Genomic DNA, 24,211 nt, shown 5'->3' with positions numbered 1-24,211 from the left:
AATTGTTTTCTTATGCTTTTAGGAAGAGCTGGCTTCCTAGTCAATTTAGAAAAAAGTTTCTGAATTGATGCCATATTTTGCTTATATTGTATTTTTATTCAGGTTCTTCATTTTGTAACAAACTAAATGCAGAAATAGTACCTCAGTATTAATAAACATCATTCTTCACATCCACTCTTGATACAGCATCTCTCTTCTTGAAATTCCTATAGATGAAGCATGCATGATGATTTGAAGCTTGTGTTATATGAAACTTTCAACATTTCAGCCAGGAAAGGCTTTCACTTCCAGAAAGGACAACAGAAGCCTCAGAGATAGGTATTTATTCTACTCTTAAAGATATACAGAGAAGTTTCAAACCATCCGTGCTCACCATTCAGTTGGGCTTTATTATCTGGCCCAAGTACCTCTTATGAGAGTTCCGTTGTTGTCCTCTACTTCTCACTACACATTTGGAGCAAGTCTCAATACCAGGTTCTGTGGGAGTTTACAGAGTAAGTAACAAAGACACTTTTTTCCTCAAGGAAAAACTGATTTTTAGTCTCTCTTGTGTAGTAAAATTTTATATGCTGAAGACAGTAATTAGGTTTTCTACTTGTAATCAGACCACTTTGTCTTCTCAACAAAATAATCTAAATATTAGCTTTATTCTAGATCTGTTGATAATCCTTTAAACATTTGGCTTAAATGACCCCATTTGATATTCTCCAAGTTCTCCACCTCTCTCTCAAGTTGACCCCAATTGAGTTACACTCAGCCATGTGTTCATCTGACTTCTACATGGTCTAGCCATTATCTCCTAAGAGTTAAGCAGATTTTTATAAATTCTCATTAACAAAACACCTACTTGCGGTTACATCCTTTATTTTACATGTACAGTATTTAATATAAGTGATAAGTGTTGGGGTTTGGGTATCTGCCTCTCTCTAGATACATTTGTAGAGAGAAATAGCTATAAATTTATAGTCCCTTTTTTGTCATCTAATAATCCTAGTAATTACAGAAAATACGGTAAACTCATCCTTGCCCTGCTGCTCCCATGTGTGCATGTTTGCGTGTGCATGCCCACACAGAGGAATGTAAGTTAGTCTGCCAATATTTGGTAAATGCCTATTATGGGCATGATCAAGACAAAATCTCTGGCTTAGTTGGTAAGGGAGGGGTGTTAAAAAGGGCCACAATAAACTGTGTTATGCACTGAGGAGTGAACTGGGAATGTAATATTTGAGCCGAAGCTTGCAGGATCAATTATACTTTATCTGATAGAGAAAGTGGGACAGGTCATGTTGAGAGCTGGTTCTTTAGGAGAATTATAATTGGTGGCAAATGTCAATTGTGTCTGGAGACAGGGCTGAACAGGTGATTGAGAAGGGCTGGCCTTAGGAGCTGAAACCACAGAGAAGAAAGGGCCATTATTTAAGTGGTTCATGTATTTGTTTAAACCATAAACAGTGTAGCAATTGGATTGGAAGTTGGTGGGAAAGGAAGGAGTCTGGGAAGGAGATATGGAGGTTACCTTGGTGGTCCAGGTAACTTGCATGAAGACCTTGGATTAGGCAATGGAAGTGGAGATGAAAGGAGGTGTGTGGGCTCCAAGTGCTTAGTGACCAGTTTAATGTGGGCAATAGAAGAGGCTAAAGTTGAGTGCCTCTGGTTATTCTAGCTTGGGCTTGTGAGTGCTGAAGAGACAAGCTTAGGGAGGCAAGGGTAGTGAGGCAGAGAGAAGGGAATGAGTATCCAGATGATTCTGGGTATTGGAGTTGCCTGTATACTTGTAGGAAGAGACTAGAAGTCTTATATTTTAAACCATACATACCTGTTCACTTAATGAGAAAATAATGAGACTACAAGTTTGGTCTTGAGCTCAGAAGAAAAGTTAGAGATGGAAATGGAGATTGATGGCTGAAATCGTCAAGAGGTACCATGTGCTGTGGGACTAGAAGCACATAGATGGATCCCTCAGGAATAAGGGATGGTGAGAAGACAGGAAGTTCAACTGTGAGGGGGAAGAGCCTTAGAAACCAAAGAAACATGTTCATGAAGGCAAGTACAGTTGATAGTAAATTCTTGTGCCACAGAAATGGACAATTGGCAAGATGATTGGATACCTTAATTAGGGCAATTTCACTGAATCATCAGTGCCCAAAGCCAGATGGTAGTGACTTTAGAAGCAAATTGGGGACAGGGAAATAACTAATATTTACTGCTACCTGTTTTGCTGCACACATTTTATTAGGTGATTCTTGTTTTCCCTGTTTGACTCTCTTATGAACCCTGTGAAGTGGGTATTTTGCACATAAGAAATTGCGTCTTAAGTGTTTGTCCAAACTGCACAACTAATATAGTACCAAAGTTTAATTAAACTTTGTTCATTATTACTCTTCAATTAATTGGTCTATGACTGTGATTAGATAGGTAGGGTTGATTATTATTTGTTAATAAAGTACATATGACTTACGAAAGAAGACTTCTATCTGTATTCTGTCCAGTAGTAACACAAAAATTTCCACTCCAGTGTTATTCATGTTATATAATTGGTAGCAACATAGCAGTAAGCAAATAAATAAATAAATAAATAAATAAATAAATAAATAAAGTATATTATAGGCACCAGGAATCAGAATCTCTTGTGGTGAAGGCAAGGACATGCACACATACGCTACATAAAAACACAAGAAGGGCTTTATCTTAAGGCACATCTGACAGTTAAGAAGGTTTAGGCACTATATGAGACATGAAACTTGATAAATAAAATATTTTATTCAGAAGATATTAGCAAAGCTTTTCCCTTTTTAAATGTTGTACATCACTGAGTCTTTAGGACCATCAGAATTTGGCAGTGTTCTGATCATAGTCATAAGTGTGTAAGAAGGCACTGCTTAAGCCAACTACTGTAACTTCCCAACTAAACTCTAATAATTGGTATCTAATGAATGTGTAAGTGCCAGTTAATGACTAATACTAAAATAATTAACAGTCACTGGTAAAACAACATTATGCCTGCAATAGTAGATAATATGAAAGGGCATTTATACCTATTGTAAACTTGTCCATAGTTAGTAGAAAAGGTGACAAGGGCTGAGCATTTTAATCAGACTATGCAAATAGTAGAAAAGTGGAAGCTTGTAAGAATATAGTTTCTATCTTATGTGGCCTTTTTTCCCTAGAGGTTTCCAAGCTTTAAAGCTGCGTCTTGGTGACATGATATAGTGTCCAAGGAAGGGGAGAAGCCATGGGCATTCCAGACTATTCTAGTCCCTCAAAGAAAATTTCTTTGATTGTGGCTCAAAAGCTGTAGAAAACAAGTTGTACATTAGGTGACGGCAGTAGAGATCATGACAGAAATATACAGGAATAATTTCAAATAGAAAAATTAAAGGAAGTTGCAACTGAGGGGCTAGCACATGGTGAAGTTCGCTTTCTATATGAAAATGAGGGGATTCCTATCTTTCAGAAATTCATTGATAAACTGCATTTCTTTTTCTACCCACAAAATGCAAATTTACTGCTATTTGCAATCTGACAAGTGAATTGACACTTAGACATCAAATCTTTTAGGAATTTTTGGCTGATTTTCTTCTTGGGAATTTAGGATGGACACTTGAACTTTTTTTTTCCTTTTTCTTTGATGAGATTCTAGTCATGTTTTAGTTTATATCATAGCAAAGAGGTTTTAAATGACCTCTTTATGAATGCAGTTGTTACTGCTTCCATTCGCATTTCCCTTGATCTCAGCATGGCTTTTGACACTGTCAACTGTGCTATCATTTCAGAGTGCTTGAGGGAATTTTCATCCTTAAACACTCAATTTTACATCAAAATAACACTTGAAAAGCACAGTTTTGTAGGCAAATATTTTATCTAAATGGTTTTTTCACGAATACTGAAAATTCTACTTAGTTAAAACAATAGCATATAGAGTTCTGATTATTTTAATTTAGCTTTGGAGAGATTTTCCATTTTATCCAGCTACCAGGAGCTGTTGTAAAGATATTTTGCCTGTGGTCTATTTGGTTTTCCATGAACATAGGTGGCTTCATGTATGAGTAGTCACCTCTGCCTGCAGAAGTGGGCAACAAGATGGACCCATGAAGCTTTGTTTTGAATTATAAGTTACTGTTTAGCTGTGGTGAGTTGCTGGTATGAAATTAGTGATTTCTGTACCTAATACCCTAGTACTGCATTTGCCTGTTAGATATTAATATGGATAATGCCATTTCTAAACTTTCTCCTAGTGAATGTGCTTAAAGACTGATTTTTTTTTTTTTTTTCTCATAACATGCTGGTTAAAGGAGAGACTTCACAGGTATAGTCTGGCTCTCAGCTGTAGGGCACCCCAACTTTTAGTTTCAGTGTTGCTTCATAAACAGAGCTCTTAGTCCAAGATTATTGGTTATAAAGCTGGTGCCAGCTTTTGTCCTTTCGTTGCATGTTATATCACGCCAATTATTAAGACTTATAAATGTCACTTGAAAAATATAACTATCCTTACTCTTCATGTAATCCTGTCTAATGTGAAAGTCTGGAATTCACTTTTGGTCTCTGGACTCCACAGCTATTTTACTCAGCTGGCTGTATGCCAGCAACCCTTTTCTAAGCAATCCCTGAAGTTATAGGGACAAGTAAAAGTGAGGAGAACTTACTCGTAAACTTGGGCAAACCAGTGTTGACCTTTCAGCAAACAAAGAGAGAATGGTTGTGGTAGCTGGTAAGGTAGGGATTCTGAGTGGATTTCCTGACTTAATTTTGAAATGTGTTTCTTCTTGGCCACTATACTGTTGGGAACTCATCACTACAGGTTTAAGTTAGAGAGCTATACATTTTCAGTAATGGGAAAGAAGTTTTTTATTGAAAGTAAGACATTCAGTGCATTTTATCGTAAGTTTATTAATCATTTCTGTGCAAAAATTACATATTTCTTTGTCATAAGAGAAGTCTAACATTTTATAAGAAGTCAAAAAAGCTGAGCAGCTTTTTGCAATTCTGATTTTGAAAAGCAAATGTGATTATTTTGGATTTGGGTCATTGATTACAAATATAGCAGTCTGAATTTTTCAGTGGGGGTTAAAAAAAAAAAACAGTTCTGAGAAATTTCCCTTTTGACTCTCTTGGATTTCTGAAGAAGAAAAAAGGGAAGGAAAAGACCAAAAGAAACAACAAAATATTGGCATTGGAGTGGGTCAGGGATAAATAATTTTAAAATGGATGAGCGCAGCCAGTTCCAGCAGCCAATACTCTGTTGAAAAGAAATGATTGGTAGTCCATCTCCTTAGATTCTGAACGGAAGTGGAGGAACACTTTTACAGTGAAACAGACCTCATGTAATTGGAATGGATCCAAAATGGTTTTCCACTGGACACAATAGGTTGTCTTATGCAATAAAAGCAGCACAAGTAGACATGATGTAAGTGGACCTAAAAGCTCTGAGCTGTGGCCATTCATGTGCAATAACTACCTTTTGTGTTGTTGTTGTTGAGACAGTCTCTCGCTCTGTTACCAGGCTGGAGTGCAGTAGTGCAATCTTGGCTCACTGCACCCTCTGCCTCCCGGGTTTAAGCAATTCTCCTGCCTCAGCCTCCCGAGAAGCTGGGACTACAGGCACACGCCACCACGCCCAGCTAATTTTTGTATTTTTAGCAGAGACAGGGTTTCACCATGTTGGCCAGGATGGTCTCAATCTCCTGACCTCATGATCCGCCCACCTCAGCCTCCCAAAGTGCTGTGATTATAGGTGTGAGCCATGGCACCTGGCCAAATAAATACCTTTTTAAAATGAAAAGTTCTTTGATTCTGAAAAAAACACAGAATGAAAACCATGTCCATGATAACCTTTAACATATTGATAATACAGGCTATGATCAGTTTTCTGAAATTTAGGACTGCAGTAATAATGACAGGAATTCAGTTTTAATGAGATAAGTGGTAGGATCCCCATTTTACAGATGAAGAAACTGAGACCCTGGGGTGGTGAAACTCACCCCAGGTGGTATAGCTAGTCAACAGCAGACCTGAGATTGGAAACCAGTGAGCCTTATTTCAAAATCTATGCTGTGCAGTTACTTTCTCCAACTGTCACACAACCTCTTTTTTTTTTTGGGGGGGTTTTTTCAAATGTTTATTTTATGTACAAAGAACTCTCATGGTTTTTCATTGAGTAGATGCCTCGGATAATCCTTTGAAGGAAGATCATTTAGTCCAACTTAATGAAACCGATATCCTTCGCGTACTGACGGAAACACTGGCGGCACATATTGAGGCCATGTTTCCGGATCAGACCGTGCCGGTTTGAACACACGCGACAAGAGCGAGAACCCTGGCCGAATTTTCGCGGGTGGCTCCAGTACAGCTGCTGGTGACCCATCTTGCTCTCAGAAGTGCAACGAGGTAAAAGGCCTGTCACACAACCTCTTAACATCTCAGGCACTTCTTGATGTGGGAACTTGAAAGATTTAATGTTTAGCTATTACCTTTGCAATACAACAGCAACGGCCTTTGCATCTGGGATGATATACTTCGTATATCTATTACAAAGATGATGGGATCAATTTACCAGCACCACTTTTGCCTGATCTATGGAAGGAAGCAGTTTTAATTCATTGATTTAAGTTTGTTGTAATATGCTCCTGAAGAACCAGGCTTAAATTTATAGAAATTTCCCTTTATTTTTCTTCGTGGCCATTGATTACAAATGAGATGAATGAATATGCCAAAACTTCTTGGCTTTTTCTGTTCTCTTGAAAAATTTAAGAAGTAATGGAAGCTCAGTGTAATCAATGCGAAAAAAGAACAAATTGTTGAATATTATGAAGAATTATTTGCTAGAAGAATGCAAGAGAAAATTCAACTGTATAGATGCTAAAGTAGCACATTATGTATAAAATGTAGAATGAAATAAGAAACATAATTGAATTAGCATGAGGACATTAAGTGATAAAATGAATGTTTTTATTGACTAAGGATAAGTAGTTGGACTATTATAGTGAAAATCTCCATCAAGGCATCTGAGATATTTAAGACTTAAATGTGACTTTGATGTAGCCTCTGGCAACATCTGAGGAGTTTCAAGACAAAACTGAATCATTTACATGGCATCTTATTACTAAATAAATTTTGTTTGATTCACCATCAACCCAGATTACTATTTTTTTCTTAAAGCAAGCAATCCACCAGGATTTGTAATGTATCTGTTGGATTTTTAAAGGCCATTATAATTGATACTATTTTAAATGAAGTACAAATTTCAAAGTCAATATATATGTGAGTACAAATGGGTGCATATACACATCAACCAGATTTTTGCTGTTTGTGTCTTCAACTAATATCAAGATTAGTGGAAATTGTAACAATGAGCAAAGCCTAGTATATGTTACATAAGAATTAAGTCAGGATTTATAATATTTATAATACTGTCAATAATTTCTGGAGTTAATTTAAATTTAACATCTCAAGAATGGCCCAGTATCTTTGTCATGTTAGTTGGCTAACATGAAAATGTGTTTCTAGAGCTATTTGGCTAACATTTATAATATTAATCCCAAGTCTGGGAAATTTGTTGTGAAATAGACTAGGGGTTCTCAATAGTTTTTGGGGAGAAGGGGGGGTACAACTTTTTGAACAGAATTATCTGGTAGGTGTAGAGGGTTTCTAAAATATAAGCTCTCCTGCTTTTCCCAAAAATGAGGGGTGGTGGAACATCTTTGTTACCTTACTTGTGGAGAATTGGACATAATCTATCACTTTCTTGATGGAAGTTTGTAATATCTTTAGGGTTTTGGTAATCAGTGAATAAGACTGACACATTTAAATCATCTACTATAAGTGCCGACCACAGGTCATGAAATATAGTAGTCATACAATAATTAGTACTTGAATACATATAAAGCTATAAGCTAAGCATAAAACTTCTAAAGGATTGGTTTAATTCTTCTTTGAGTTTAGAAAGCATACTTGAAAAGATTCATTGGTTTAATGAATTAAGGTTGGAATAAAAGTACATCCATGCCCCAGCAGCATGCTCAGTCGACTGTGATTCCGTTGTGCTTTCTCTCTGGTCCAGAGAAATACAAAACATACATGTGTTTATGCATAGCCAGAGTCTTCCAACAATTTTCCCATCAATTCCAAATCGAAGGAAATAAAAGTGGTGTCTTGGGAAGAGGGAATGAGACAGGGTTCCAGTAATCTCGTGTGCTGTAAACTTAAAATGCTGAAATGAATGTGTGAAAATGTATATGAAATTCTGGAGTTAGACATAAAAACAATGGGGCTTCTTTGAGCTATAGGGTTATATACTGCTTGAAATGAAATGGAACCTGACTTCAAGGTGCTTGGACAGTATTTTCTTAGAATATAGTCTGTCTTGACAAGGAAAGAGAGAGGAAGAAAGAACTGGATGCATGATTAAATACTGCTTTATCATTAAAAATTAGTTCTGGAGGATATATTCCATTTGGTAAATGGAGTATATTTAGTAAAGCTGTAGTTGCAAAAGTGTCTTCATGATAGAGATTTTCTCTTCTCTTGACTTCCTATGGGATTATTATGACTTACTCCCAGTGGTTGGGAACTTAAAATTGGGTGTCTAGATGAGTATTATTCTCTGCTTAGTACATCAGAACAGTCTTTTAATTACCTCCAGTGAGGATCACAAATGACTTGTCAAGCATATAAAATCAGATAAAACTGAGCATCCAACTATAGGATTTTGAGACTGTTCACATGTTACCATCAGTTGCTCTTTCTGCTGCCCAGCTAGCATCTATGTGCACATTGGCTTCCTGGTGTCCTATTGGACCAAAACCCATACCATTTAGTCAGTTTTTCCTGGATTGGGCTTTTTACTCACCACATTGTTACTTCCAAAATTACAAATAATGGTATAAGAACTAAATGGTTTTCTTCACATTATTAATTTTAACTTGCCAACAGGAGAGGTGGGAATCTTACATCATTGGAGTGTATTGATGGTTGGGTGAATTGAAAAGATGTAGATGGGGTGGAGGATGTGCTTCTTAAATTATTTTTAAGCCCTGAGTATGTTGGCATATTAAAGAATTGAATTCCTCAGACTTTCTCCTCCTGACAATTTGTTTCATATTGTGCTTCTGTTCTGAATACAAGCTCCATACAATACTGCACAGTCCAGAATGGTAGCCATTAGCCCTATGTGGCTCTTTAAATTTTAGTTAGTAACATGAAATAAAAATATGTTTCCTCAGTTGTACTAGCCTCATTTCAAGTGCTTAATGGCCACATGGGGCTAGTGGCTACTGTACTAAACAGTGCAGATCGTAGAACACTTCCATTATCACAGAAAGTTCTACTGGACAGCACTGATTGAATGTATTCTCAGATTTCCACATGCTTTCCTTGTCTACTCCCCTCTTGGCCTTCCAGTCCTATAATATACTGCCTGCATGATTTTTTTTTTTAAGAGAAAGAGTTGCTGAGTTTAAGGGATTTTCATTTTTTAGGGTACTTTGCATGTTGTTTGCTGTCAGTGCTCCTTCTTAATAATTACAGTAGTACTCCCTTATTCTGAATGTATATTAAAACATTTTTCAGTAGGCCTATGATGAAGTGTACTTTCACCACTCCTCTTTGGTGGTGTGGTTCAGTACCTTGGTTTTAATTCATGGAAACACCACTACTGCACAGTAAATTATATTGAAATAAGTGTGGCATATCTTGACATAAATATCCCATGAAAATGAGGAAAAACAAGTTTGACACTCAGGTAGCTAATACATCACTCAGATATTAGGAAATGGATTGCACTCTTGTTGACAGAAAATAAGGGGATAGAAGATGATTTCAGTACTATGTGAGTAAGGAAAAGAACACAGAGAAAAATAGTAACTATTTTGAGCTCATTTTGCTGTTTTTAGGGGTGAAAATGTAGAACACGAGCAGGTGACCATTGTGTAAGTGTGTTATCCTTTCCCGTTACTCCCTGGCCAGTGTGTCTTATTTCTTTCTAGAAGTATTGGTGTTGGCAATATTTATCTCTGTTCTTCTGTGAATTCTCTCATTTGCATTGCATTCATTTATTAAATTCATGCATCCTTCACCGTGTCATTTCCCTTTCATACTTCAGTTTTGTTTTGCTTTTCCCATTGATGCAGGATTATAATTCTTAGCGCTCAAGTGCATTCAATATTCAGTAGAGAAGAATCACTAAAAAATAGTCTTAAAAAAGAATCAGAAATTCATCCTTTGCTTGCTGTAGAACAGCAGAGAAAACAGCAAAAGGTATAGCAAAGCTGAGAAGTGTTATGGGAGGGGGAAGAAGGGTCAAGAAAGCTATCAGGACTGGCTGCATTTGAAAGTGAATGATGGAATTAAGAAAGCCTATTGACTACGGCCAAACATAACGGGGAAATCCTAAAGCTGCTTGGTATCAGTCCATCAATTCAAAAAGCAATCTGTATGTTTACCTCTTCTTTGCTTTTGGACAAACAATGGCGGAGCATCAGGGCAGCCTCCCAGGAGAAGTAATTTCTCAATAGTTTGTTGTATGTGGGATGCCATCATAATTTAATCATATTGATACCAAAACTGTACAATGGAATGCATTGTGAGACAGTGATTGGCACCTGCAGTCACTTATTATTTTGTCAAGAATTTGACATGCCAATCAATTGCGAGAGCAATGTATGCTTGCTTGAAATTGATCATGAAGCACCTCATGTTAAGCATCTTGATGTTTTCGGCTAATGTAGGTCATTGCTGGGCTTTAGAGCTTTCACTTCTGCTTCAGTTTTGTTACTAAGGGGGAAATGATGATGAGTGTGAGCTGTTGAAAACATTTCACAGCTACTAAAAGACTACTACTTTTTAGAATGGACTCCAAAGTGAATTGGCACACTGGCCTCCATTTATTTAATAACTTCCTCCATGATTATCAAAATAAAATGAGCCTACTAGGGAGAATTTTAAAAGTACAGACAAATATAAAGATGAAAATAGATAATTCTACGAATCACAGTAGCTACTGTTTAGAATTTAGAGCTGTTTCTCTACAGTCTTTCAAAATTACTTTATCCTTCGGTAAACTGATTTTTAAAAATTTGTTAGCATATCTCATATCATTAAATATTTTAAAACATTTTAAGAGTATACAGTACATATATAGATATAATCCTCTGATTAGATATTTAGATGATTTCTTATGTGTTTGATATTATAAATATACTCGTGATGAGCATTTTTGCATAAATTCTGTATGAATGTTTACATTCCTTGAGATCGTGATATGAGAATAGAATTGGGATGAAGGATGTACATCGGAAGGCATCTGATATGTATTGACAGACTGCTTTCCAGCAAGTATGCCATCGCATTCCCAGCAGTGTGTGAGGATGATATCATTTCACCACACCTTTGTCAACACCAGTAGGGTTTTTAGGACATTTCTTAATTTGATGGTAAAAATTAGTATTCTATTGAAAATCACAGAAGTTAATATTAAACAATTTATTTATTTTTATCAGTTATTTCTTTTGCCATTCAATGAGCTCTACCTATTTTTCTGTTAGAACTTTAATGATTTTAGTTAATTGCTGTGAACTGGTTATTAAGGCTGTAACATTTTTAGCCTTAGTACTTTGTACAGTTTTATTTTTTCCTCATTGTTTGTAATTTAATTTATATAAGTTTTTTTTTTTTTTTAACTAAAATCTGTCAATTCTTCCTTCTGGGATTTTTTTTTTCGGTACTTTTATACTTAAAAAGGAATCCTTCCCTATCCAAACAACACAAGACATACACTAACATCTTTTAGCCTTAACTGCTATAGTGCTGAAGTTATGTTGACATCTAATAAATGTGGTTCTGATGCTCTTAGTACAGTATGTGGCATATAGTGGGTTCTAAAAAGATAACTGAACATACTGAATGATTTCATGCCCTATACTAGGATCCAGGCCATTTTTTTCTGTGCCATATGTCAGTGTTTGTATTCAAATCATACTGCTTTAATTGCCATATTTTTATAATATGTTAGTATCTGGTAAGGGAAAAAAAACTTTGTCCTACTTCTCTTTTCTAAATTTTTCTTGAAATCTTGACATATTGGTTTTTCCAAGTAAGCTTTTACATCTTTTGTTAACTTAAGGAATATCCCTTTGATCTTTTTATTGGGGAATAGGAAGGTTATTATTTCTGAAGTATTCTATCTTTCCATTGAGGAATATGATACATACCTATATATGTTCATGTATTCCTTTATGTCCTGGAGAAAAATTTGGCAGTTCTCTTGATTTCAGTAGAAATACCACTTAGTAGTGGCTCACACCTGTAATCCCAACACTTGGGGAGGCCAAGGCAGGTGGATCACCTGAGGTCAGGAGTTCAAGACCGGCCTGGCCAACACAGTGAAACCCGATCTCTACTAAAAAAAATACAAAAAATTAGCTGGGCATGGTGACAGGTGCCTGTAATCCCAGCTACTCTGGAGGCTGAGGCAGGAGAATGGCTTGAACCTGGGAGGAGGAGGTTGCAGTGAGCCGAGGTCATGCCATTGCACTCCAGCCTGGGCAACAAGAGCGAAACTCCATCTAAAAAAAGAAAAAAGAAAAAAAAGAAGAAGAAATACCTCTTAAATCGTATCTCCTTTAAGATTATAAGATAATTATGCTTGTTGCCACTTACAGTTTATAAGGTTAAAAAAAAAGTATTGTGGCTAGCCGTGGTGGCTCATGCCTGTAATCATAGCACTTTGGGAGGCCAAGGCGGGAGGATCACCTGAGGTCAAGCGTTTGAGACCAGCCCAACCAACATGGTGAAACCCCGTTTCTACTAAAAATGCAAAATTATCCAGGCATCGCAGTGCATCCCTGTAATTCCAGCTATTTGGGAGGCTGAGGCAGGAGAATCACTTGATCCCAGGAGGCGGAGTTTGAGGTGAGCCAAGATTGCGCCGCTGCACCCCAGTCTGGGCAGCAAGAGTGAAACTCCCTCTCTTTCAAAAAAAAAAAAAAAGTATCCTTCTGTTCTCTTAGCTTTTCAAACCTTTTAATAAAACCTATTGTTTGTGATTGAAGTGAACTATATAAAATGTAAAATTAACCACTTTACAGTGAACAATTTAGTGGCATTAGTATACTCACAATGTTGTACAAACAGCACCTCCGTCTAGTTCTAAAACATGTTTATCACCCCATAAACGAAACCTCATACTTATTATTTACTTCCTGTTTCCCCTGCCCCACCCACTGCCAGCCTGTGCTCTGTCTCTGTGGATTTACCTATTCTGGATGTTTCCTGTAAATGGAACCATATAATACGGCCTTTTGTGTCTGGTTTCTTTCACTGAGCCTAATGTTTTTGAGGTTTATCCGTATTGTAGCATGAATCACTACTTTATTCCTTTTTATGTTTGAATAGTATTCCATTGTGTGGATATAACGTAACTTTATTATCCATTGCTGGATATTTGAGTTATTTTCCTCTTTTGACTATCGTGAATGGAACAGCAATAAACTTTGGGCACATGTATTTGTTTGAGTACCTGTTCTCAGTTCTTCTAGGTATATACCTGAGACTGGAATTGCTGGGTCATGTGGTCATTGTACATTTACGTTTTTAAGGAACAGCCAAACTATTTTCCACAATGACTTAATCATCTTACATTCACACTGGAAATTCAGAATTTTCTAATGTGCTTGCCAATACTTATTTTTTCATGTTTTTAACAAATAAAAAAACTTACAGCTATCCTAATGGATGTGAAGTGGGACCTCATTGTGGTTTTGATTTGTGCTTCCCTAGTGAAGAATGATGTTGAGCATCTTTTAAGATGTGCTTGTTGGACAAAACCTATTGTTTTGAACTCAGTTATTGCTACTACATTATTTTTACAATTTTTAAATTTGGATATAGTTTTGTAACGTTTTCATCAGTTATTGGGACACTCATGTCAGCATTTCAATCTTTCAGTCCTTGCATACTTCAGCATCTTTATAATTCTGATTTATTTCCCAGTTACCTGAAGTACATCTTCATGTGAGTATTACTATTTTTTTGAGACGGAGTCTCCCTCTATCATCCAGGCAGGAATGCAGTGGCATACTCATGGCTCACTAGAGCCTTGAACTCCTGGGATCAAGCGATCCTCCTGCTTCAGCTTCCTGAATAGTTAGGACTACAAGTGTGCACCAAAACACCCAGCTAATTCATTTTTTCATTTTTATTTTTTGTAGAGATGGGGGGTCTTGCTGCATTGCCCAGGTTGTTCTTGAACTCCTGGCCTCAAGTGATCCTCCTATCTTGGCCTCCCAAAGTGCTGGGATTATAGGTGTGAGCCACCACACCTAGCCTTCATGTGATTTAAAAAAATGATTCATGTGTTAGATTTTCTGAGTCCTCGAATATTTTATCTATTATTGTTATCATACTTGAATTACAACTTGGTTTGTTACAAAATTTTCGGCTTATAAACATTTCCCTCTTAATTATATCATTGAAAATTTTGTTCTTTTTTCTCTCTCGTGATATTTAAGTTACAGGGGAGATATTTTATGCCAACCAGAATTTTGTTTCTTTGAAGATAAGCTGGTTTATTCTACAGAGAGGTTAGCAGTTCACTCACTACCCCTTGAGCCTTGTATTGAAAACCTTTACCCAGAGTATGTATATATGAATGTGTATTTGTATGAAAATTTTTCTTTTGACATTTAGGAATGCCATTCTTTTCCAGTCCCTAATAAAAGTCCAACAGGATATTTGTTAAGTTGAGAAGAGATTACCTAGAAGAAGTGATAGGCCGGAATTTCAAAGGAAAGTTAGAAAGTTGCAAAATCTTGCTTTGTGTGGATGGTGATGTGCTCCTTTGATTTGAAACCTTTTTTCTCCTTTGCAAATTAAGGTTTTGTTTTTAAATGTCTATAGTGCCTCTTTAGTTTTGGCCTTGACTTTTGCTTTTATTTCACTTTTTGTTTTTTCCCTCGCATCGTGATAGGTGTCATTCAAATGATAGATCTACTTTCTATTTTTCCTAATAATCCTCTCATCATTTTCAGTACTTTGTCTTGTCCTTCTGAGGTCTAGAAGAACAGCACCAGTGTTGTTCTCCACATTAGTGGTTTAATTTTCTGCACTGCCCATGATAAGTTTTGCTATGTACTGTGTGCTTTTTGTTTTTCCTATTGCCTATTCGTTTCTGTCCTTACTATGCCCGGCTCTTTTCATTCACTCAGTTCTTTGTCTTTGCAGCTCTCCTAATGTGATTTCACAGACTACCTGACCAAGAAATGTCAGGGCCAGGGTATAACCCAAGGGTTTCCGTGGAACTGGAAATGTGAACTCTTGTCGTTTTTTAATTATTTTCAAAGAAAATATATACTAAATATATGAAAAATAACTTAAAGAAGAATGAAAGAGTGTGCCTCCTTGAAAATCTATACTTCTCTACCGAGGGCTTTACTATGAATGTATCACAAGTAAAGAGTCGCAGATGGTTTACAATTTCATGTAGAAGCTGCTATGTCCTTGTTAGAGCATTGCCTAATATATAAATATAGATTATAAATATAGATTATGCCTCTCAAAAACTAAGATGAAGTAATAAGGGAAGAAGAGAAATTTCACTTTTCACCTGTTTTTTTCCTATATTTATGACTAATTTCTTTGCTTACATATGATGAGTATGAGCATCCCAACACATTGCACAGATATCACAATTTGGTAGTTTTTAAAGTGGGGGAAGCATGAGCTTCAGAGTGTTATCTAGACAGGGGTTTGCATAACTGTTCTATCACTTTCTACTTGTGTATCCTCGACCCCCTTCCCTAACCTCTGAGCCTGAATATCATACTCTGTACAAATCCCTATCTTGGGGAAACTCGTGAGGGTTAGATGAGATGACCATCCTTTAATGAACCTAGGATGGCAAACTTGGCACATAATAGCACTCAACAATTATATTTCTTACTCAATATTCATTTATTTCCTATGAATCAGGCATCATGGTAGGCCCTGGAGGCTCAGTTATGAATAAGACACAATCTCTGCTCTCAAGGAACTCAGAATTTAGGAGGACATGCAGAAGAGGAAAACAACAATAGTAATATTCTACAATAAAAGACTGTTCTGGAGAGCCTAAAGTGGTTTATCTTATTCACCTTTGCAGTACAGTGCCTACCACAGTTTCAGACACCTAAACATGCCTTAGCTATGGTCAAATTAATGATTTACTGTGTGAATGCTGGGATGCATAAATGGATAATGTCTAAGATACAGGGCAGGAGGAGCAGAGAAGAAGGCCATGACTTGATCAGGGAAGATTTTTAAGTAGAAGTTACACTTCAGCTGAAGTTTTTTCCTTCCCTGTTTCCTTTGTAAATTGGATTAAATTTTTGCTGCACCACCAAGGGACTTGAAATTTCAAGAAACCTTGCTACATATCTTTTTTGTAAAGTGAAATCTTTTGTAATGCAAATAATCACTTCCGAATTTATATGTGGAGCAAGTTAAGATTTTTGTATGTCAGGTTTCTTTTTTTCTTTTCAGTTTTAAAGATGGGCACAATGGTCTATCTTTGCAATAAGTAAAAACAACTTTACAATAATTGAATGAGAAATTATTGATTGAATTTAATCTGCATTTTTTTCTTCCACATCCTATAAAGAATAAAGAAGCTGTTTTAAATGTAAAAATGCCCTTTCTGAAGTGAATAAAGAAGACATGTTTGTGTAGTTTTGATTGGAAGTTAAGGCTTTCTTTCTGATTAGATAATCAACTGTTCTTTACAGGTCACTTCTTTAAGACTCCGTTTCCCCATATGCAAAATGTGGGATTTGAAAAGTGTTTCTTAGTTCTGTTGCTGCTCTAAAATTCTCTGAAAGGAAAATAAAATGATTAATGACAAACTTGTTTTATAACTATAACAGTAAACCACAAATAGCCAGTATGCTAGGAGATAGAAATAAAAATGACTCTTATGTTTAGTTTAAGATCAAGAAGTTTGGATTAAAAAAAACTATGCACAGTCATATATATTTTAGACCTTTAGAAGATACTAGGCAATTATTAGAAGATGAAAATTTTATAGCCAATAAAAAGTCATTATAAATACAGTGAGAAAATTTTCACTTCAATATTTTGATATTGAAAGAAGGCTTGTGTACATACACATATTAAATAAATTCCAATTCAAACTTGGGCCATAGTATAAGAAAATACTCAGTTACACCAAATAGCAAGAAGCAGAGTCTTCAGGAAACAAATAGAATGTGAAACAAATGAGGGAAAGTTCACCTTTTATTAATTTCCTGTCCTTGCTACCTTTCTTCTCTGAAGGATGTTTACAGTAATATAAGTAACCATAGGGGGCAATTCATCCTGAGTGTGTGGTTAAATTTTGTTCCAATATTAATTGTTTTTAGCAAAAATGAGACTTTATTTTAGGCAAAATTTTAATTTTAGATACTGATTTTGGGAGATTCGTCTATTATCTCATTTCTGTTGCTTAGAAATGTACTAAATTAACCCAAGGAACAATGAGTATATAAAAATATTACGTCACATCATCATTCATATTGTGTATTTATTATAAGCCAACATTACGAACTGTTTTGTTGTATCAATAATACCTTAGAGATGCCCTGTCCATTATGGTAGCTACTAGCTGCATGTTCCTATTGACTGCTTAATATGTAGCTAGTCAGAGTTGGGATGTGCTGTAAAGATACACACTGGATTTCAAAGACTTTTTAAAAAGAATGTAAAATGTCTCCTGAAAAGTTTTGCATTCTTAATTGTGATGACAATATTTTGGACAGATTGGGCTAAGTAAAATATGTTTTTAAAATTAGCTCAACTGAAAAAAATTTAAATGTAGCTGCTAGAAAGTTAAAAATCATTTATTTGGTTTGCATTGTATTCTTTTCTTTTTTTAAAAAATGTTTTTGGAGACAAGGTCTCACTGTGTCACCCAGGCTGGGGTATAGTGGCGTGTTCAAAGCTCACTGTAAGCCTCCAATTCCAAGACTCAGGCAGTATTCCCACTTCAGCGTCCCAAGTAGCTAGGACCACTGGTGCATGCCACCACGCCCTGTGAATTTTTAATTTTTTGGTTGAGATGGGGTCTTGCCATGTTGTCTAGGCTGGTCTCAAACTCCTGGGCTCAAGGGACCCTCTCACCTTGGCCTCCCCAAGTGCTAGGATACAGCGAGGATACCCTGCGAGCCACCGGGCCCGGCCTGGCCTTGCATTATAGTTCTATTGGACAACACTGCCTTAGACTTAAAGTACTCATTTTTTGAGTACTGATGTGTTATTTCTGACACAGTGTATAAATATACCAATGATTGATGGTTCATTGATAGCTCTTATCTGAGACATTTGTGACATATGAATAACAGGCTTTTATTACTCTACCTTTTATCTGTCAACATAGGAATAATCCATAAGGTATGTAAAGGAAAGGGCTATACACCAAATGATTTGAGAAAACTTGATATACTTTGTGCCACCTCTTCTTATTCTGAAGTGTTCATCATTCCTGTGACTGATGTGGACCAAGATTTATAAGTGCTTTTAAAATTTCTTGTTCAAATTAGTTTTTCTTCAGTAATATTTAAAAACATCTGTATCAGTCAAGGTTGTGCTTAATCACACCTTCTCTTGACTACCTTTTAAATGCCTACAGCCATAAATAAGTGTACTTCATCAGTACTTTTGATGTACATGACTTTTTTTCTCTGCAGTTGATATCATAATTTGCTTTGTGGTGGTGGTATTTTTCCTTTGGTCTAACTTTCCTTTAAAATTGTATATCCACCTTGCATATTGGCTTATATAAGTAGTTCCTTTAGTAGTGTCCTAACATATAGTGGGTACTTTGAAAAATATTTATTGAATGAAAACAGGAATGTAGAAAGCCTTTAGATATTTAGTTCTTGAATAGAACTTCAGGACTGTAAATATACCTAGAAAATTCTTACTTCTCCTCTTTGCCTGAACTAGATAGAGGAATCAGCATTTTTATTTAAATTATTATATTTTAAGTTCTGGGATACATGTGCAGAACGTGCAGGTTTGTTACATAGGTATACACGTGCCATGGTGGTTTGCTGCACCCATCAACCTGTCACCTACATTTGGGATTTCTCCTAATGCTATCCCTCCCCTAGCCCCTGACCCACCGACAGGCCTTGTTGTGTGATGTTCCCCTCTCTGTCTATGTGTTCTCATTGTTCAACTCCCATTTATGAGTGAGAACACGTGGTGTTTGATTTTCTGTTCCTGTGTTAGTTTGCTGAGAATGATGATTTCCAGCTTCATCTATGTCCCTGCAAAGGACACGAACTCATCCTTTTTTATGGCTGCATAGTATTCCATGGTGTACATGTGCCACATCTTCTTTACCCGGTCTATCATTATAGCTATTCATGTTATTTTTAAAATGTAATTTACCCCTCAGGCAGAATTTTCTCTAAAAAAAAAAAAAAATTATTGAGTACCTGCTGAGGTTTAAGAGATTAACTGTCCTTCAGCTCTCATCCTTCATCAAAGTTATTTTGGCTCTGTGATGTCACGTGTCAGAATGAACCTAAAGACTCAAGCAAAGCATTGTTGAAACATGCATCAGCAATAAGTTGATAGGTTCTGCCACATTTCTTTTTGTTTTCAAATTTTTAAAATTGTTTTTATTATGAAATAAACGCACCAAATATTGATCATCTAGGAAATATTTAGATAATTCTAATGCTCCAAATAGTTTCCTGTTCATTTCAGTGTTCTGGCATTACCTTTGAATAAATAAATTCAATATGCAAAGTTATAAAATTTTGTTTGCTTTAATTCTCAGGTGCTCTTAGTGGTTGTTCTCTTGTTGTTTAATCCTCCCCATAGTTCTGTATTCAGAAATTATCCCCACTTAGCAATAGGTCAAATGATTTCTCCTTAATAACGCTGTGAGTATAGCTAAGCCAGAACTTACTACTCTGTCTCTGATCTCATGCGTTTTTCTCCAGTTTAACCTAAGAGCAGTCTAAGTGAGAAGTCCGATTTTGGATTATGAAGTCATTTTGCCACATCTTGCTGACAGCTCTTTCTTCCCTGAGCCAATTTCATTGCTGGCCTTCCACTCAGAACCAGATAGGATTTCACTGTTATACACAGCCTCTGTATCCTATTGATTGGGGTAAGACTTCTTGATTTGTTTTTAAAAAGCTGGATCTAATGCGATATTCCTTGAAAGGAATAGAAGATTTTTTGGAATTAATTATGTTCTTTATTTCTTTTCAACCATTATACTTAAAACCGTGAATCTCTCTGGGAGAAGAAAGAAGAAAGATAACTATTTCATTGCAGTCAATGCAAAATGCCATTCAGAGGCATAACCGGCCTCTTTGTCAAGTTTCCTTGAAGCATATCCTTGCAGAAACAACAATTTCTACATGATAGCCATGGGGCTGTGGCTGCTCCCACAAGGAGGCCTTCTGAGGCCTTGGTTGCTAGTTGAGAAAGTAACCCAGGAGAACTACTGGAGGACAAAAATTCACAGGGTGCATGTGTTATTTTAACGTAAATAAGTAAGATCTTCATGTGGTTAAATTTCAAGGTACAAAAGAACATGTAACCTCTCTTCTGCCTTGGCCTCCTACCACTTGGTTCCCTGTTTTGGAATCAGCGACTTCCATCAATTTGTACAAAAGAAAAGAGGGTGGTGAGAATGTGCATTTTCTCATGGATGCCTAAAATACACATACTGTTTTATACCTTGCCTTTTTAACCTCATGATTTATTTTGAAAATTGTATCATGATGAATTTAATTTTTATGGTTGTCTACTAGTATATTTTATGAGATTACATATTTCATAGCATTTTATCATTGAATACAATTATTTACTCTTTTTGCTATTACAATGTCACAAATAATAACTGAATATATAATTTTATATGCATGGGAGCATATTTAGTAGATCACATTCCTACAAGTATAGGTGAGAGGATATGTTCCTTTGAAATGTAAGATTATTTAATTTTGTACATTGTTCTGGAAAGAAACTACATAATAAAAATATTTAAAAAATAAATGAAGAATAAAGTTAGTCTCTTTCTCTCTCTCTAAGAGAGGCAGCTGCTACTAGTACTCCTTTTGTACCCCTCCAGAGACTAAGCATATGCAAGCATGTGTGGTGTGTATTGGATACATGTATTACATATACATCTTTCACCAGAAAGATTTGTATTTTTTCTCCTTCACTCTATAGCTCTGATTCTCAACCAGGAGTGATTTTGTCCCTCCCAAGGACATTTGTCAATGTCTGGAGACATCTGTGGTTGTCAAAAGTGTGTGTATGGGGTCTTCTCCTTGTATCTGGTGGGTACAGGCCAGAGATGCTGCTAAACATCCTGCAGTGCACAGGAAAGCCCCTGCAACAAAAATTATCTGGCCCCACGTGTCAGTAGTACCAAAGTTGGGCAACTCTAGTCTATAAGGACCAGAAGGCTTTTCCAAGGTGTTGATTTCAGTAGATATAAAGCTTCATCAGAGCCATTGGTGTTGAGAGCATCACTACTTCTCCTCTTCCTCCCTTTTTTCTTTCTTCTCCTGTTTCCATCGGGAACTGTCATTGCTGCGTATCTCACCAGCAAGAGTGATGTTCTAATGACATTCATTACACTTAGCTGACCTCTGTAGGATGACTACAAATATGGTGTCCATACTGTCCAATGTGGTTCCCATTTCTTTGTTTATTCCCTCACTTTGACACAGCACATTCCCTGGTAGTTTGCTGGGAAAGGGTATATGAAAAGTAGATTTGGAGGGGATTTAATTTCTAAAAATGTCTCTATTACATCCTTGCTTGATTGATGTTTTTGTATGGAATTCTAGGGAGGAAATAATTTTACCTCAGAATTTGAGGCTGTTTTTCCATTTTCATATAGCATCTGGCTTTGTTGTTGAGAGAGATTGTGACATTCTGATGATTGTTTACATGTAAGCTTCTTCCTAGGTGTTCTGAAATTTCCCACTGATGCATGTAATATGGTGTGAATTTACTTTCATTCAATGTGTTGGGTTCTTGGTGGTCTCTTTTAATCTGGAAACGTATCCTTCAGTTCTGGAAAATGTTAAATAACTTTGTTGCCTTTTTTCCTGTTCTGTGTTCCCATTTTGGTGCTCCGGTTTCGATACTGGAATTTTTTTGATGATTTAAAAAAAATATTTTCTCAATATATTTTGCTTGGCTGTCCAGGAGATTGCCTCAGATTTTTACTCTCTTACACTGGTTTTCTCTCATTTTTGTTGTTTTTAGTTTTTAAAACCTTTTTTTGTTCTCCGAATTTTCTTTTTATTCTAGCTGTTCCTGTTTACAGATGCAGTTTCTGTTCTCCCTGAAGATTAATAATAGGAACATGCTGTTTTTGACTTTTCTTCTCCTTGCTTAGTGTTTTTCTTGCAAGTTACCATTTTCTCCTTTTTTTTTTTTTTTCATCTGAGCCGTTATCTTCTGTGTTAGAGTTTTCAGCTGTCATGTAATGTTTGATTGTCTATTTATGGTTAAGTGGTTTGGAAGTTCTGAGTGCATGAACTGGGCTTGTTGAAATTCATTACTGAGTGGTGTAGGTGAACCCTGTAGGGAACTCCAATGTCTGTTATCTTTAAATTTGTCCTCTTGGGCTGATTAGCTTCCCCAAAGAAGGAACTTCCAACTTCTCATTTTGGAGAGCTTCAGGTATTCTGGGAGCCCTGTGGGGAAAAGAGTGGGTTCTCAGAGTGCATATGCTCACTTAATCTTCCCGTTTTGGGTCCATAACCATTCTTGGTATCCCTTAGTCCAGAGAGCTCCTGTTTAATGATCTCCAGAGAATAAACCTCCAGACCTCCCACCCTCACTTCTACAGAGGTGGTCTCAGCAGCTGAGACCAGGCATCTAATTACATCTCAAAGAGCTTTCATACAATCCCCTTTATTTTAGCTGTGTTATTTCCTATAGAACCATCCTTTCGCTCAGTTCTGTGGGTAATTGGTACTCCAAGTCCTGAACCATTTATGGCTTCTGTGGTATTTTGGGCTCTTTCTCAGCATTCCATACTGTTGGCTTGGGGTCTCTTGTCTCATTGCTGCTACATAAATTGCTGTTAATCCATCTGTTTACTACCACAAAAAGTTTCATGGCTGATATCTCTTCTCCTGTTTTCCCAGTTCTTATGGGTTTATGTCTTTTACATGTAATTTCTCCTGTGATTTTAATGTGGTATCAGAAGGGAGCATTCAGTGTGGGTCCAGGCTGCCATCCCAATTTAGAATTCTCTGTTGTACAAATATTTAGAGATCTCATTATGGAGAAGTATAGGTAGAATTGGCCGTCTCTCTCCTCTTTTTTGCTGCTACTGTGTCCTAATTTGGATTACCATTTTGGCTCCTGGAGCCTGGGCAGTTAGCTGCCAGAGCTGTTTCTAAAGCAATCAAGTCCCCAATTCACTATATTGACACCTGTGCTGATGGATGTGGCACTACCGCTGGTTTAAGATGAGCTGGCCCTTCGTGAGTTTGCTGTTGCTTTATGCTTCTGACTATACTTTCCCTTAACTCACCTTTGATCCTAAGGAATGTGTGCATAATCTTTTTGAAATGTTTGCTGTGCCAATATTCCAGATTAATGTCTAAGAATGTTTAATGGTCGGAAGCTGCGCTTTGAGCCCCATCGACCAGGTATCTCCTGCTTCGTGGTTTATAGGTCACCTTTGCACAGGGACGAATGCTTCCCGACTTCTTTTTATGACTCAGAGGACACTGTAAAGCCACTTTCATTCACTGATCCTGAAGCCTTTTACAGATCTAAAATCATTCATCTTTTCAAGATGCTAAGGATGTTGGTCCCATGTAGAGATAATAAATACTGGAAAAAAATACATAACATGCAATGACAGCAGTCATTTCTGCTCCCTTAGAAAAGGATTCCAGAGCCACTGGCTTCTTATTCTGCTTTCTAACAAACAAATATGACAATTAGTTACATGAAAGATGTTGACAAAATAGTTGTTTTGTACTATGTTTGAAAAGATTTTGATACTGTTATTTTGATGAAAACAATTCTAGGATCTGCCTATGAGGTGCCATTTGAGGCTTCTACCCAGAGTTTTCTACCTAGAGTTTTACTTTTACATGCAGTTGATTTGCATTTCTGGTAAAGATTTCTATGTTTCTATACATCTTTATGAACACTGCAATTTGAATTTCTTATAATTTTCACA

The 24,211-nt window shown here is 36.5% G+C and overlaps 1 protein-coding gene and 1 pseudogene across 6 annotated transcripts in view; one reads left to right on the top strand and one right to left on the bottom strand.

Moving 5' to 3' along the window:
- The window catches only part of NPAS3 (neuronal PAS domain protein 3), an 865,020-nt gene that overhangs the window by 185,384 nt on the left and 655,425 nt on the right, over positions 1 to 24,211 (top strand). The window lies entirely within an intron of this gene.
- LOC111552850 lies at positions 6,083 to 6,392 on the bottom strand (annotated as a pseudogene). The gene has a single exon (XR_002734754.2). The product of XR_002734754.2 is annotated as a 40S ribosomal protein S29 pseudogene (transcript).

The sequence above is a fragment of the Piliocolobus tephrosceles genome, chromosome 6 (genome assembly GCF_002776525.5).
Source record: "Piliocolobus tephrosceles isolate RC106 chromosome 6, ASM277652v3, whole genome shotgun sequence".
Classification (NCBI taxonomy): Eukaryota; Metazoa; Chordata; class Mammalia; order Primates; family Cercopithecidae; genus Piliocolobus; species Piliocolobus tephrosceles.
The sequence above is the reverse complement of the archived record's forward strand: the minus strand, read 5'-3'. Positions and strand labels throughout refer to the sequence as shown.